This window comes from Sinohyriopsis cumingii, chromosome 14 (assembly GCF_028554795.1).
Source record: "Sinohyriopsis cumingii isolate HCF-2022 chromosome 14, ASM2855479v2, whole genome shotgun sequence".
Lineage (NCBI taxonomy): Eukaryota > Metazoa > Mollusca > Bivalvia > Unionida > Unionidae > Sinohyriopsis > Sinohyriopsis cumingii.
The window spans coordinates 33,601,677-33,618,190 of record NC_142974.1 but is presented as its reverse complement, the minus strand read 5'-3'; positions in this window follow the sequence as shown (position 1 = coordinate 33,618,190).

The window sequence follows — 16,514 nt, the reverse complement described above, 5'->3', positions numbered from 1 at the left end:
GCTGCAAAATATGTTTCAAAATGAAGATCGTGATAAGAATAAGAACACCTTTAAGGAATGTTTAATTTTTTAAATGTCATTTTACTTATAAACTTTTTATGTGCTATTGATGTTGCTCTGAAATTTTTTTTCTTGGGAGCCTATGTACAAGAGTATCACAAGAAAAGATAGACATCTGTGAGATGCGTCAAAATGGGTGACGTACGATACAATCCTTACAACCAGGGTTCGTCTGATGAAAGCTCGTTAAGAAGAGTACGAGGGAATATATCATTGTCATTTCTGATCCTTACTAAAATAACTAATGTTTCCAAAGTAATGAGAGATATCACTAAGAAGTAGATTTCTTAAACGGTGATGGTAAATACTTAAGTGCGTCAAAACTGGGGTTGAAAAAGATGGACCACCCTGCTGTACTGTATGCGTTTTTGTTTTCGTAAGGTGCTATAAATCACTTAGATCTTCGAGAAAGCATATGGTTTTAGAGCCGATATAACTTTGTTGCTAACGTACACCTTAAAAAAGGGACTGAAAAAGTTATCGACACAAAATGAATGTTGTAAAGCTCCCTGGGGAGCATTCATTGTTTCTGGTAAAGGAAAAACTTTAGAAATTTAGAGCGCCGTCTGTTGTCATAATGCCATGCTAATCTCCGGTATGCCATTAGGACAACAGATGGCGACACGAGTTGGACAACAAAGACAATACTGATAAAACTTAGTATTTACATTGTTGCAAGGCCAAATCTGTATGAAAACAGAAGTTGGAATGATGTAATTGTAAAGTTTATAAATAGAATATAAAAAAAATTGTAATAACTGACATATCGAATGTCATACGACAAACTAGAGAACTAGTTCAGTAGTTGGCAAATTGCAAGATACAATGACGCAGAAGGAAAGTTGATCGAAATATTTGCAAGCAACAATTTACAGCTTGGATCAATGAAAAATAGAAAATTCATGACTAGAATTATGAATGTAACACTTGCAAGCAGTCATTTACAATAATGCAGAAGGAAAGTAGCACTTGCAAACTGCCACGTCCAGTTTGCATCAAAGAATATACAATATACATTGATAGAATTATGAAAGTAGCACTTGCAAGCAGCCATTTACAATAATGCATCAAGGATAATTAGAAAATACACGCATAGAATTATGGCGGTAATCCCCCTCTATAATTACCTACTCAACTATGACGACGATTTAGAAGATACAATCCATGACTCTATTACATCGAATGAACCAAATATTTCTCACATACATACATTACACACACACACACACACACACACTTTCTATGAACTTGGTACATAAGCGTATACCAGAAATACATTCAACAACACTTCCCAGAAATTCCTAAGAGTACCAACGTATCATCTCGACTCATCTTGTTACAGAATGTTATGTTAACTCATTGGTTAAGCCATTCGAGCTATGCAGGATAAAGCCAACACAGTAGTCAACGTATTTCTTTCTATGTCAGTGTTTTTGAACTCTAGCATCGAAAATATCCGCACTTATCTGCAGACAAAAGTCGATAAGGTAATGAACTAATTTACTTTTTTCATCTGTTCTTAGAAATCAAAGAGCAACTAATTAAACATCGAAAATGTCGTATTAATTTCCAGGGCTTAAGAGAAACCATCTCTTAGCCACGGAATTACACGGGAATAATATGGCTTCCCATGTACTGATTTAGACAATTTGGCGGATTTATTGCTGCAAGTGTAATAACATAAACCTTCAGCCGTTGCAAGGTTTCCCTGTTTGACAGTCTAACTTGTTTTTTGACAGATGGTTGGCATAGGTTCATCTGATCACACTATCCAGTAAGATATATTTTAATATTTTAAAATAATGTAAAACCGATCCAACCAATGAGTGAAATAAATGCAACTGCAAACATTATTAACAAGGCAAGATATTATTCTTTGTTAAGTCTTGAAGTTTATGAAAACTTACTAGCATGACATTTTTTTTAAAAGAAAAATGTCAAAATCTTTCTTGCATTAGAAACAGCCGTTTGTGCTGAATGTGAATAATATCTACCATATATAAGATTAATTTTCGCTAATCAAGGTGTAGAACCGCAACAGGTACGTTTTGTTTGCTTGAGGTTGCAAGTTTTGACACGAAAGTGGCTTATTTCTAGGACCATTGGAAAGTGGAAAATTTATCTAATGCAAGCTTAATAGCTTGTCAAGCGCACACACACACACACACACACACACACACACACTTTCTTGTGACGACCACGGTCAGATATGTCTATGGGGATAGTAGTATACATAAATGCGAAATGTACGACTTGCTTTTTGTATTTGTACGGGAACGTAAAAAATTCTAAATTGAAAAATGTATAGGCCACTCATGTTTTTGTTTGTTACTACCTCGGCTAGAGATATGAAAAAAATGTATAGACCACTCATATTTTCGTGTGTTACTACCTCGACTAGGGATATGTTCTTGCCACCCATATTTTTTTCTATATTATCGTCTTGAAAATCACTTGACCAAGAACACAAGGGTGAGACAAATCTATAAAAAAAAATAGATTATGACCAGTGAGACATGGCAGCATTTTGAAAAATAAGTAAAATATTACCTGGCTCGCTACGTTCGTGCAATAACTAGTCGATTGCATCATAAAGATTCTGTTTATGATTTTTGTACCGTTTTGACTTACATGAGCAAAGCAAAGGCTATACATTGCAAATAATTTCAACTCAGATGTGTGCCAATGTTACGGTATTGCAAGTACAAATAATTAAAATAATTAATCAACAACCTCTTAAGCAAGCACTTTCATTTCTTTAGTTTACTGAACTTCTCCAGAAAGTGACAAAGTCAAAAACATTTCAAAACTGTCTTGCAACTCCCTTTGTACATGCATATGTGAGCATGTGTACAGGTGAATTTATAATATAGTATTCGTCTAATGCAAACCATAGTGTTCATTGATATTATGGATGAATAACCTGAACTTCACAACTGCATGTGTAGTGGGCTAAGTCAAAACTAAGCGTGAATCATTTGAACTTTGTCAGATTTTGAAAACTAAGCAAAATATAGATCGATTGTAATAGTAACACTTGATTAATTATTTATACCTATTTGTAAGAACACTGCAGTATAGGTACTCCTGTCAGTTATAATTAATTAAAATGACTACTTTCTGCTGTACAAGTGTGAAGTCATATGACAAAATTACAGGATGAAATGACTATGACAGGCATTTAAACCGAAAACTCTTACTACCATTATTTATAAGCACAATTTCGAAGGAGTATTCAAGTATGCTAACATGTTGCCTGTTATGGTTTGCCATAAAAGACACACGATAAATTATTGGGCTAGATTAGTTAGTCGTTATGAACAAAACTTATCTTATCATATGTATTTTCTTCTCTACAAACATTTTTGTGATAATTCCTTTGACATTATTGGGTACTAGAAGTAAAATCAATATTTGATTAATGTTGGGTTCATCTACGTATGGAGAAATCAGAATTTTGTGTCAGGTGAATGGTTAACAAAATCAGTAGAACTAGGAGTGAAAATATTAATAAATACAAGCTTTGGCTGATAATATATATACGTCATCTAAAGGTCATAATAACATGTTTCTTAAACTAGCGTGGATATATATATATATATATATATATATATATATATATATATATATATATATATATATATATATGTGTGTGTGTGTGTGTGTGTGTGTGTGTGTGTGTGTGTAAATTGAATTTAGAACTCCAAATAATAGGTTTCCTGCTCACGAAAGATATTTTAAACACTGTCAGTCGCGCAAGAAACTATTGTCGTATATCACTATCTTCAGTCGTGTCCTCATATTTTTGATGAAGAGAAAAATGTTTGCCACTTGTAACATTTCCAGGAACAGCGTATATAAATATAATCAATTAAAGAATGCATATACCATACGAATCTTAAAAAAAATGTAAGCAGGTTCATATATTGTGATTTCCGAATTTTATAATCTCTTTTAAGCGTTATGTCTTGTCCAGTCTTGTCTCGTCTTGTCTTAAGTATGTGACATCTAACATCGTGCTTTTACAGTGTCAATAAAAAGGGTAAAAATAACTGATTGATTGATTGATTCCTTAGGTTAGCGAATAGCCCATGTATAATTAATGTATTACTGCTGGCAGATTGCTTCACTAATCGAATATTTGAAAAGTTTGCTAATTTAATTGCCAGAATGTTCCAGCTAAAAGCAATACTCTGTATTTTGCATTTCACACATTCATACAAACCACAATGTATTATTACATAATTGCACAAATTGCACAAACAAATGTTAAGAAAACACAGTGCACATGGCCGATAGGTCCCTACACGCAAGCAATGATATATCTATATGATGAAGAAGCTCGGTACAAACGGCAACTAGGTCTCCACGTGCAAGAGATTATTAGATTTTGTTCTTGGCGGGGGTGTTTTGGTGCTGATTTTATTCTTTTACGCAGAAGAGTACCCCATTTGTTTATGGAGGAGGATTACCGCCATAATTCTATGCGTGTATTTTCTAATCTTCCTTGATGTATTATTGTAAGTGGCTGCTTGCAAGCGCTAGTTTCATAATTCTATTCATGTATATTGTATTCTTCATTGATGCAAATTGTACGTGGCAGTTTGCAAGTGCTACTTTCCTTCTGCATTATTGTCAATGGCTGCTTGCAAGTTCTATATTCATAATTCTAGTCATGAATTTTCTATTCTTCACTGATGCATGCTGTAAATGGCTGCTTGCAGGTGCTAAGGTCTACTTTCCTTCTGCGTCTTTGTATCCTGCAATTTGCCAACTATTGAACTGATTCTGTATGTCAGTTAGTAAACGTTTTAATATTCAATTTATAAACGTGCTATATCACAAGTTACACGGATTGTACCTTTAAAATTATGATTGTAATGTAGCATCAAGCACGTCGCAAGTTAGCATCACAGAAGTTAGCTTACATAATGCTTCATTATGACAACAGAAGGCGCTGTGACACGTCAATTTCTTACAATACTACTACTCGCCTGACCCTAGCAACAAGAGGTTATACCACTTTACAGCATGTTTGGGGCGTCTTATTTAAAATATCATTCGAATTATATTACCGCATTACAGTCAGCTGATTTCTCATACTATTAACATTCGAAAGAGAGGCGGCCTGCAAGAAACACAAAACAAATTAGATATATAAAATACAATTAGATGTATTTAAACAATGTTATATTTCCGATGACCCTTCCCACCCCATTTTTATTTGGACATTTTGTGTGTGTAATTTACCGCTGCCGCACGGTGGCCGAATATGGTAGCCGCTTACAAACAAGGCTTAATGTCATAATTTGTTTATATATTCTCATTCACAATGTTATCAATTTGGAGCATGTTTATTATTTTAGAGTGCACTGCAAATTCTACTTTTTATATCAGCAAAGACCTCATAATTTCGAGCAAATTACAGATAATTGCACCTCAAGGCCATACTTCGTCTTGTTTATGAGAGAGAGAGAGAGAGGGTACATTACAGAGATGATGTTACTGTTTAATCTCTTATCTCTATGAAATTAATTTGTACTGTTAATTTGCAGTTTACAGTGGTAGTTTAATTATATATATATATATATATATATATATATATATATATATATATATATATATATATATATATATATATACACGTGTTTAGGCTCTAATAAACAGTAAAAAAGAAAACGTGAAGAAAACAAGCTTAGTAAAATTTAACAAATAATTTATTTCCCTGGAAAAACAAAGTAAAAACGATGAAAATAACTTACTGATTTAAGAATCAAATCCAAAAATAATCCAAGACTAATACAAGAATTATTAAATTAGAAGTCCTAATAATAAAATGTTCTAATGAAATCTGAGTTCGAGACCCGAAGAAAATCCAAAATGGAAAGCGATGACGTATGTCATAGGTAGTATAGTGCTGTCGTGTCTGCAGTTCTTTGTTATATCACAGAAGATAATATTCCGTTGCTTGAATTTCCGAATATAATTTCAAGAAATATCTTTGTCCAAGAATTCTGCATGAGGACTCAAATATTTCCAGGAAAAAGAATAATTCCAAAAACAAAATTTCGACTCAACTGGTCACAACAAAACGAACACCTTGACATCATGTGTTTAGAAGCCCGACTGACTAAATTCTCCATAGACATAAAACCTGAAAACTGCGCAAAACAGATGCCCGGATGAGGGTCAACCCTCAAGTTAAAACCAGAATTTCTAGAACATCGTAGAAGCTATTTATGTCCAAAATCTTAAAAAGAAGTAAGGTAAATAGTCAAATTATACAGAATTCTTATATTTGTATGGCATGGATTATTTTGCAATAGCCAGCAAGTATTGTCACTAGTTGTCTGTGACAAGTATCCTCATATCTCTAGTGTTATTTTAAATCTCCAATTCCAATACAACAGCAAGAGGCAAATGACTTGAAACAAGTACATCACATACAAAGTATATACTGTAGCATAGCTATATGCTACAAAAAATATGAACTTGTTTCATTATATAAGAAAATAAATTCTAACAGTATGAAATGTATTTTCTATATCTAAACATAAAGAGCATTTCCGTACAATTATGAGATACTTTATTTCCACAGATATCAAACTGGAAACTACATTTTGTTTTATTATTTAAAATCGTATTCATCCATATATGAAGCAATATCTATAGTACAGATAAGATGATTGATTGTAAGGTACTTCATTGATAAAACATCAGACTCCTTTGGTAGCAGTTATAAAAAATATACTATATTGAATATAAATAACGTTGCTACCGCTACCATGACCAGCTCAATTTGCTTTTTAGTATTGCTTCTACAATACAGTATCAAACTTGCCTGATACATTTGGATATGAAATTAATGTAGAAGTTAAAAAGATTAATACAAATTTGTACGTGTAACTTCAACAGATGTGATTGTTTTCTTTTAGAAGAGTAAGACCCAACACCACATCATTTTAAAAAAAAATCTGTTTAAGTTCTGAAGGCTATTCACAGCTCAGGTTATTGTAGAATCCACCCTCACACCCACACCCGGACAAATACATCGTCATTTGTCTGTGAGAGTATCATTATTTTATCCTGTTTAAAATATAAATTAATATTGTCATCACACGAAAAATATCAGCACAATATAACTATGTAACAAAAACAAAATAAATAAATAAAAGCTATGTACATGGTTAACTTTTTATAGAAAATATTAGAGAACAATAAATATTTAATGTAAACAGGCAGTCATAAAAACAATATTGTTAGATGAATTAGTCTAAAACAAAAAAGTATTATACAGATAGGTAATTATAAGGAACAAATACTGGATTTTCTTGTTATATTGTTTTTATAGATTTATTTGCCAATCCCTTTTGTTTTTTCACTATCACATGAATAAGACATGAATAAAGACAAGCTTTTCACACAATTTGGATTTTGGATTGCACATACTCTCATAATTGCAAATTCTGAGGAATTAAAATTGTAAATTCTGGATTGGCCCAGACACATTTCCTTTTGAATACCACATACATTTGTAAGTTATGCCTCCAGAACAGTCAGGTTAACTCCCTTGTGACTGTTTCAATAATTAATCCCCAAAAACATTCCATTACGGAATCTGTATTCAGTATATACACGGTACACAAATGCTCACCTTTTGGTAATTTTTTAGGGCAATAAAATACGTTGTTTGCTATGAGCAAAAGAATCTTGAGAAAAATTGTATCGTATTAGCTAAATAGTTTTTTATTTATAATGCTTTGCCCTTCACAAAACTATTACGAGAGAGAGAGAGAGACAGAATCATAAGTAAGGTAGCTTCTTCACAGAATAATAGAACCACTAGCCAATTTCTGACTGCAGTTGTAAGATATCTGAGCAGAAAGTAACAACTACATTATAAGCATGCAAGTCATTTTAATGTGAGTTATCGGCCCTGAAGTACTATTCCTAGTTTAGCCTATACAACTCCTTAAGCTGGTCATTTTGAGGTCCGTAAGACTTATCACAACATCCCGTATCATTTTTATTTGCCGAAAATTAAAAGTGATATGTATAAGTACCATTGATCTTGTCACATTTGTCAAATAGTAGGAAATCCCAATCAGAAGATATCTAAGACACATCTGCAACCCTATTCCTGCATTTGACCATTTGACAAGCCATGTATTAGAAAAATGGTAGACTGTCGGTTCTTACCTAATGTCAAGTCACCAATAATTGTTGATCATAATATGAGTACGTCCTCAAGACTTCCATAGGTTATTCCTTTGAAGAATATCAGTGCAAGAACTGTTCTAAAAGTTTAGGCAACGTGTTTGAACACTTGTTTGTCTCCCTAAATCTGTCCAACAATTTTATGTTTGATTATGTCCATCAATATATGCATGAATTGGATATCCAACAGATTATTTTTTTCTGCCTATCACCCTGAAAGTCATGGGGCTGGCACAAGACTGTCAGAAAACACTCTCACCTACCCAGGATACATGTATACCGTTATATTGAATCAAAGCGTAAAAAGACTAAGATCAGTCAAATACTACATTGTATAATTATCGAGTAAAATCGGGAGAATTTTTTCCCTATGTTGGAATTTATCGCCAAATGAAAGACCCCCTGACTACCCTTAAACAGCAAAAGACTGTCCCAAAACACCCTCAACTACCCAGGATACATGTATGCAATTAAATAAAATCAAACCCAATAAAAAGACTGTGATGAGTAAAAATTCTACCCTGTATAATTATCGAGTAAGGTCAGTAAAGTTTTTTCTCTTGGTGATACTTGCTGAAGGAAAGACCTTAAGACTGTCCCAAAACACACTCATCGACCCATGATACATTTATACAATTACAATGACTTAATGAAATATGCAGTTTTGGTGTATTCTCTCTCTCTTTGGTGTATTTTTTTTTTCTCTCTCTCTCTCTCTCTCTCTCTCTCTCTGATCATAGATAAGTCACTAAACTACTTTTATATTGCAAAGAGCAGCACACTTAATAAGTCGGAATCATGCGTCACTATTTTCATGTTTCAAAAATTCTTTAAAGTTATTTTCTTCATCTTTAATGTGACAAAGAGCAGCTGAATAATTGTAACATAAGAGTGAAATATTTATATTTTTCAAATTGTTAAACCATTTTTTTATTTTACTTGGTTTGATAATGGGAAAAATTACAATAAATAAAAGTAAAATCTCCTGTAACATTATGTCTTTTGTCTCTGATTATTTCCACGTTTAAGGACAAACGTTTTAAACGTTGCAAACCAGTTTTAAAGATTTCTTTTTATATAAAAAAAAAAATTCAAAGGTTGAGGTTCTGTTAATTACCAATGCAAATTACGTACGAAAAACAACAATACACTAAATATAATACCTCTAATCATAAGTAAATATTATTATCACGATACGAACATGACTTTCCTCAATTTGATTATTTTAGCTTTTGAGACAAAATATGTTCCAAAATCAAGATTGAGAAAAACAATAAGAAAACTTTTAGGAATGCTTAATTTTATTAAAAATGTCATTTGACCCATAAAATTTATTTTTTATGTGCTTTTGATGTTGATCTGAAATAAATTATTTCTGCCGGAGCTTATGTACAAAAGTGTCACAGTAAATAGACGTCTGTGAGGTACGACTGCGAGGTGCGTCAAAATGGGTGATGTTCAATACGATCCCTACAACATGGGACGTCTAGTGAAAGCTCGTTAAGAAGAGTACGAGTGAATATATCATCGTCATTTCTGATCCTTACTTTGCTAAAATAAATAATGTTTCCAAAGTAATGAGAGATATCACTAAGAAGTAAAATTCTTAAACGGTGAAGTAGATATATAAGTGCGTCAAAACTGGGGTTGAAAAAGATGGACCACCCTGCTGCAATGCCGTTTTTGTTTTCGTAAGGTGCTATAAATCACTTAGATCTTCGAGAAAGCACATGGGTTTAGAGAGCGATTAAAACTTCATTGTTAACGTACACCTTGAAAAAAAGGGACTGAAAGAGTTACAATGTTTATAGACACGAAATGAATGCCGTAAAGCTCCGTGGGGAACATTAATTAGTTTTGGTAAAGGAAAAACTTCAGAAATTTAGAGCGCCTTCTGTTGTCATAACGCCATGATAATCTCTAGTATGACATTATGACAACAGATGGCGACACAAATTGGACAACAAACACGACACTGACAAAACTTAGTATTTACATTGTTGCAAGGCCAAATCTGTATGAAAAATGGAGTTGGAATGGTGTAATTGTAATATGGCAAGTTTATAAACAGAATCAGTACCGTCTTAAGGCATGGGCACACTGGGCAGTTACCCATAGCCTCACGCTTCTAGGGGCATCATGTTGCCCATATTGTTATTGAATATTGAAAGATCTTTTGGCAATTTAATTTGCTTTAAAAGTGCAGTGGGAAGCACGTTTCCCAATTTTAAAAAATAGTGACATCTAGCGGAATTCCTGTGGGTGGGTAGGGCCGGTAGGGGGCCCCAGTGCATTGCTTTGCCCAGAGCCTACAATGTTGTTAAGACGGCCCTGAACAGAGTATGCAAAACTTGTAATAACTGACAGCGTTTGCCATACGACATACTAAATCACTTCAGTAAGTGGCAAGCTGCAAGACATAATGACACAGAAGGAATGTAGCTCTAAGCACTTGCAAACAGCCATTTACATCTTGCATCAATAAATAATAGAAAAATCATGACTATAATTGTGAATGTAGCACTTCCAAGCAGCCATTGATAATAATGCAGAAGACAAGTAGCACTTGCAAACTGCCACGTACAATTTGCATCAATGAGGAATACAATATACATGGATAGAATTATGAAAGTAGACTTGCAAGCAGATATTTACAAAATGCATCAGACCACTCCGTTGGCCTAGTTGTTAGAGCATCCGAGTCGGATGCGGGAGGTCGTGGGTTCGATCTCCGGCCAAGTCATAACAAAAATGTACAAAAATGGTACTAACAGCTTCCTCGCTTGGCGTTCAGCATTAATAGGTCAGTGTTAGGACTGGTCGGCCTGCTGTCAGGATAATGTGACTGGGCGGGACATCATGCTACATGTCTGCGTCATTTTGTTCCAGTGCTAGACATCGCTATAAACTTTCACACTGAAGACATCGTAGAGATATGACTGAAAATTGTTAACGCTACGTTAAAAATCCAACACACACACACACACACACACACACTCACACACAAATGCATCAAGGAAGATTGAAAATACACGGATAGAATTATGGCGGTAATCTCACTCCATATTTGTTGGACTGTCTATCATTCTTTTGTGAAGGATATGATATAATAAATGAGTAATGTACGAAACACAAACTCTGTAAAATTATAGATTGTAGCCTACATATAATGGAATATTTTATCTCCCAGAGTGTGAAACAATTTCAGTGTTCTAGATTAATGCTAACTGCTGAGCATGCGCAGCGCTGCTCGCGTCTATGCTGAAGTGTTTCATTGATAATAAAATTTTGTTTTTGGTTTGGTACTTGACGGCACGTCAATACAAGCAGGTTAATTATCTCCCAACGGAAGCTATGTAGATAGAAACAGTTGCTTATTATTTAGTGATAGAACTTATATCAAGAAATAGAAACAAACATTTGTATTTCCCTTGAAAAATGTATAAATGATTAAATATTATGAATGTATTAATGAAGATTATACATAATCTACGGTTAGAACATGTCATATATGCCTGACTTGTATCCAAACATTGTATCCATTGACGTTCCATTTAAAGATTAATATTAAATTCTGTCCATACGTAAAATTATTGTACAAATTTGATTATCATTGTAAAGTTTCATAACAAAGGATTTTTAAATTAAGAACAATGAATTTATGTTTTTCATTCTGATACATAAATAGTTCAAAAGGAGCATCACATAGATGATGGTATGCTTGTTTGTATTTGTATTTACATTTGCTGCTACTTTGCTACAAATAATAAATAAAATGTAAAGTTTCAGGCACACTGTTATAGGGAGGCAATTTTAATTACATATAGCAATAGGGGATAAGAAAGAACCAACTGCTAGTACGTATAACAAAGTTAACGCTGAGAAATAACAAAATCGATATACGCTGCAATCAGTGTATAGCGGATTGAGTGAGTATTGAAAAATAATGGTTCCGGGTGCATATAACAAGGATTGCACGATTTTGCAAGGGTATTCTACACCATATGAACGAAGGTCCAATATTTTTTAATATGCAGCCAATAATCTTTTTTATTATCTGCTTAATAACAAACATATTAATCGTACTGTCAAATTAAATAAATAATTATTTTGTTTTATTTCATATTTTACGTGTTGTTCAAGTTATGAATGAAACCTGAGCACAGCGGATTACTATACACTGTTTAACTAGTATGAAAGAGCGCGTTAGCACTGAACAAAAGTTTGCTTACAAAAGAGAATGGAATGCCATGAAGCCAAAGATAAACGAAAAAACATTAATACGAAAAGCAAATATTTATATGAAAAAATACATCAATGGAATATGAAGGTACAATTATGAAAAGATGCACAAGAAAAATTACTTAAATGTATGCTTTCTGGGAGACATATTCATTTACCCTTCCATATGTTGTACCTCCCTACCAATCATAAAAACAAAAAGCAAAAGATAAATCAGACTTAAAAATGGTACTTGCAGCTGCATTCGAAGCTCTGCATTAAGAGGTTAGTGTTAGAACTGGTCGGCTTCTTGTCAGGATAATGTGACTGGGTGCGATATGATGCTCCTGTCTGCGGCATGATGCCCCAGTACCAGACATTACTATAAACTACCACACTGCAGACATCGTAACGATATGACTTGTTAAACTACCTTAAAATCCGAATCACACACACACACACACCTATGGTCTTAAAACAAGAAAGAGCGTTGTATAATTGAAAATTTAATTTTCCCTGAACTACAAGGTATAAAAACAAAAAGAACTTATGGTGAATGAACTCATAAAATCATAAACGTTCTATCAAGTCCAAAAGTACCAAGTAATCCAAATTAGTTCCAATTGTATTCCGGATCATGTTCAATATTGTACTCGTGTATCATTAGTAGAGACGAATTATTATGATACAATCCCAAAATGTAATTACATGAATTCACAGTAATCCAGTAAAGTTATTAAATATCCAAATAGACTCTAAATTATTCAGAGCAACTCCGTGACAGCTATTTCATATCCAAATGTCTTTATAGTCCAAGCACTGTACTTCCAAAGAACGATTAAAGTAAATAAATATAAGGGAATATCTTTCAAACGACATTTGATTTTAAGGGTGATGTGCAGAAGATTTAAACTGCTGGTTGCTTAATTCATACATAACTTGATGGCAAATTCCAAAACCTTTCACCCTAGACCAGATTAGACAGATTGGGAAGGTCAAAGAGTGTGAAAAACTTAAAATATAAAATAAAAAAAGATACATTTATTTTACAGTATTGTGAATGAAATCCTAAACAATCCGAAATCTTTGATCAAGTCCAAAAGTATTGAGAAATCTCTCTCTCTCTCTCTCTCTCTCTCTCTCTCTCTCTATATATATATATATATATATATATATATATATATATATATATATATATATATATATATATATATATATGCAAGATTATTTCCTGTTGAATGGCCGTGTGTGTGTGTGTGTGTGTGTGTGTGTGTGTGCGATTTCGATTTTTAAGGTATCTTTTAAAAACATTTCAGTCATATCGCTACGATGTCTGCAATAAGGCAGTTTATATTGATGTCTAGCACTGGGGCATCATGCCGCAGGCATGTAACATGATATTCCACCGTCACATTATCCTGACACCAGGCCGACCAGTCTACTAACCTTGTAATGCTGACCGTCTAGCGAGAAAACTGTTAGTACCAATTTTATGTCTTTGGTATGACTCGGTCAGAGTTCGAATCCGTGATCTCCCGCATCCGGGGCGGACGTTCTATCCACTAGGCCACGGGAGCGGTCAGTAATTATTGGTGTCTAGAGGATGATCGACCACGGTATTATAACCTTGATCGAGCGAATATTGAAAATGTGAAATATAACGATTGAATAACTGGAGATCTAAGCAGACAAATAGGGTAGAACAAGACAAGCCCCCCCCCCATACAATTATAACAATTTAAATAATTAGATAAACAAAGATAAATTATACAAGACTGATTTTAGGCTACACTTATAATAGAAAAATAAATTAAGACGATGTTCTAAAAGTGCTATTGGTAGTTTTATTTATATTTACGGAAAATTTCATAAATCCGAGTTAGCGTTTCAAACATGAATTGATTGTCTGGCATGTTTGTATAACCTAGTTGTGGGTTACTCTCCAGATTCAATTCAGCTAGTAAGTTGGGTTCGATTTGTTCCTTCTGGCTTCCTCACTTGTTGCTGCCTATAATCGCCTCTCTCTTTGAGTCCAGGCTCTTTCTTCACTGTTTTATTCCAGTCGTTTATTCTAATTTCCATCGTGGAATCTATATATCAGACGTGGAAACTATTTTTCTAAAGATACAAAAAATAAATGCAGCCGAAGACTTTGCTCTTCGTGACTGTCTGGAGTTAATTAACATTCCTTCGCTCGTCACACATTTTCTAGCACAGTGACTAGAGCAAAACTAAATATACATGGTCAAAACTAAACCAGCAAAACAGAGAATGTAATTTATAATTTATCTCATCACAAGTAAGATCTGTGGCCTACATTATGTCGGAGAAACTGAAAAGCTATATAAAGAATCAAACTTCATAGATCTGTATGGATGAGAAAGAAGCTGTACAGAAGTCCGGTCACGGAACACTTCTCCTCCCCATGCCACACATTCAGTGATATAACACGTATTGCAATAGCAGCAGAGGGGGCGAACAGACCAAAACTATTTTCATGACAAACCCTTCCAGGAAACTATTCCTCGATAGAGGGCTTATTTCGACGAAATAAACCCTTCTATTCAGAATACAGGACAAAAAAAAAATGTCCCCGACGATGCTAGTATCGCTCGCGGGGTCATTATTGAAAAATCCATGGGTCGGGTCCAGCCCCTCTGCTGCTCTACGAAATGAGTTTCCAAGGAAAAACATTTTTATGTTGCAAATAGTGTATCAAGTCCAATACGGTATCGTGTCCGCGGGTCGTGTAAATTTATTGTTACAAATCCGTGAGGTTTTCTTTGAGCATGACTGAAGAAATTTTTAAATTTATTTAAATCCATATCGCCACCACACCAGGTTTGATGAATATTTCTCAGCGTATGAACATCAACTCCATTGAATATCGCAAGAAGATTACAGTTATCCCTGATTACTTTTGGTATTTGTGTGTAACGTTGAGTAACATAAATGACATCAGTGTTTTTATGACGACCCCGGGAAAATATTCTTGCAGGATTTTTTTGCTTGTCCAGCATCACATCATCGTACACTACTAGGTTATTTATTTCACCGTCGAGGTCTTCAACGCTGGGAGCTTCTTCGATATCAGTGATAAATTCAACTACTTCCTCACCGTCTTCACTCAGCGCTTTTGCACTCTCATTAAAATCTTTTATAACATTATAGCATCGCTGATCGTCTACAGATGGTGCTACCAAATACAGCTTATCCCACTTCATCCACTTCATAATCAGGTTCAGCAACAACTGCGTTTTACCCGATCCTGACGGTCCAATGATAATCATTCTGATAGAATTTGGCAACACCGAATTATGCTTGATTGGCTCCCTTCGCCGCGTCGCAGAAAAGTCTGTAATTTCCATTTGTATACAAAGAATAATAATTATGGATCTATATTGTGTGAAGTGTCGGGCACGAACCCCTACGAATGATCTAACAACGGTTACAACAAAAAATAACAGACTAGCAACTTCAGGTACGTGTACGCGATGTGGCACAAAAAAATTTAAATTTCAAAAAAAAAACGAGGTGGTGACATTGCAGCCGCCCTCGGACGACTTCCAGGTACCCCTTGGGGAAAGTATCCCGGAGAAAAACATCTCCCAGGATACAATTACTGCGGTCCGGGAACACGACTAGATATCAGGCTTGACAGCAACGATCAGCCCAAACCCGGCGAGTATCCGATAAACGCTATCGACGCAGCGTGTCACATACATGATATTGCTTATCGAAGTAAAGATCTACAAGACAGGCATATCGCGGATGTGAAATTAATTCATGCACTAAGCGCCATAAAAAATAAATCATTTAGGGAGTCACTCGCTAATTGGTTAGTAAGATCAGCGATGAAATCTAAATTAGCATTAGGCGCTGGATAATTAATAACGATGCAGACAAGTCCAAGGACTTCCAACGCTAGTGTTTCCATGCAAGCGATTTATTATTCCCCAATCGGATATTGGAGAGGTAACTCAGCAATTAATAAACTCGCCAACGCGGCATCAGTA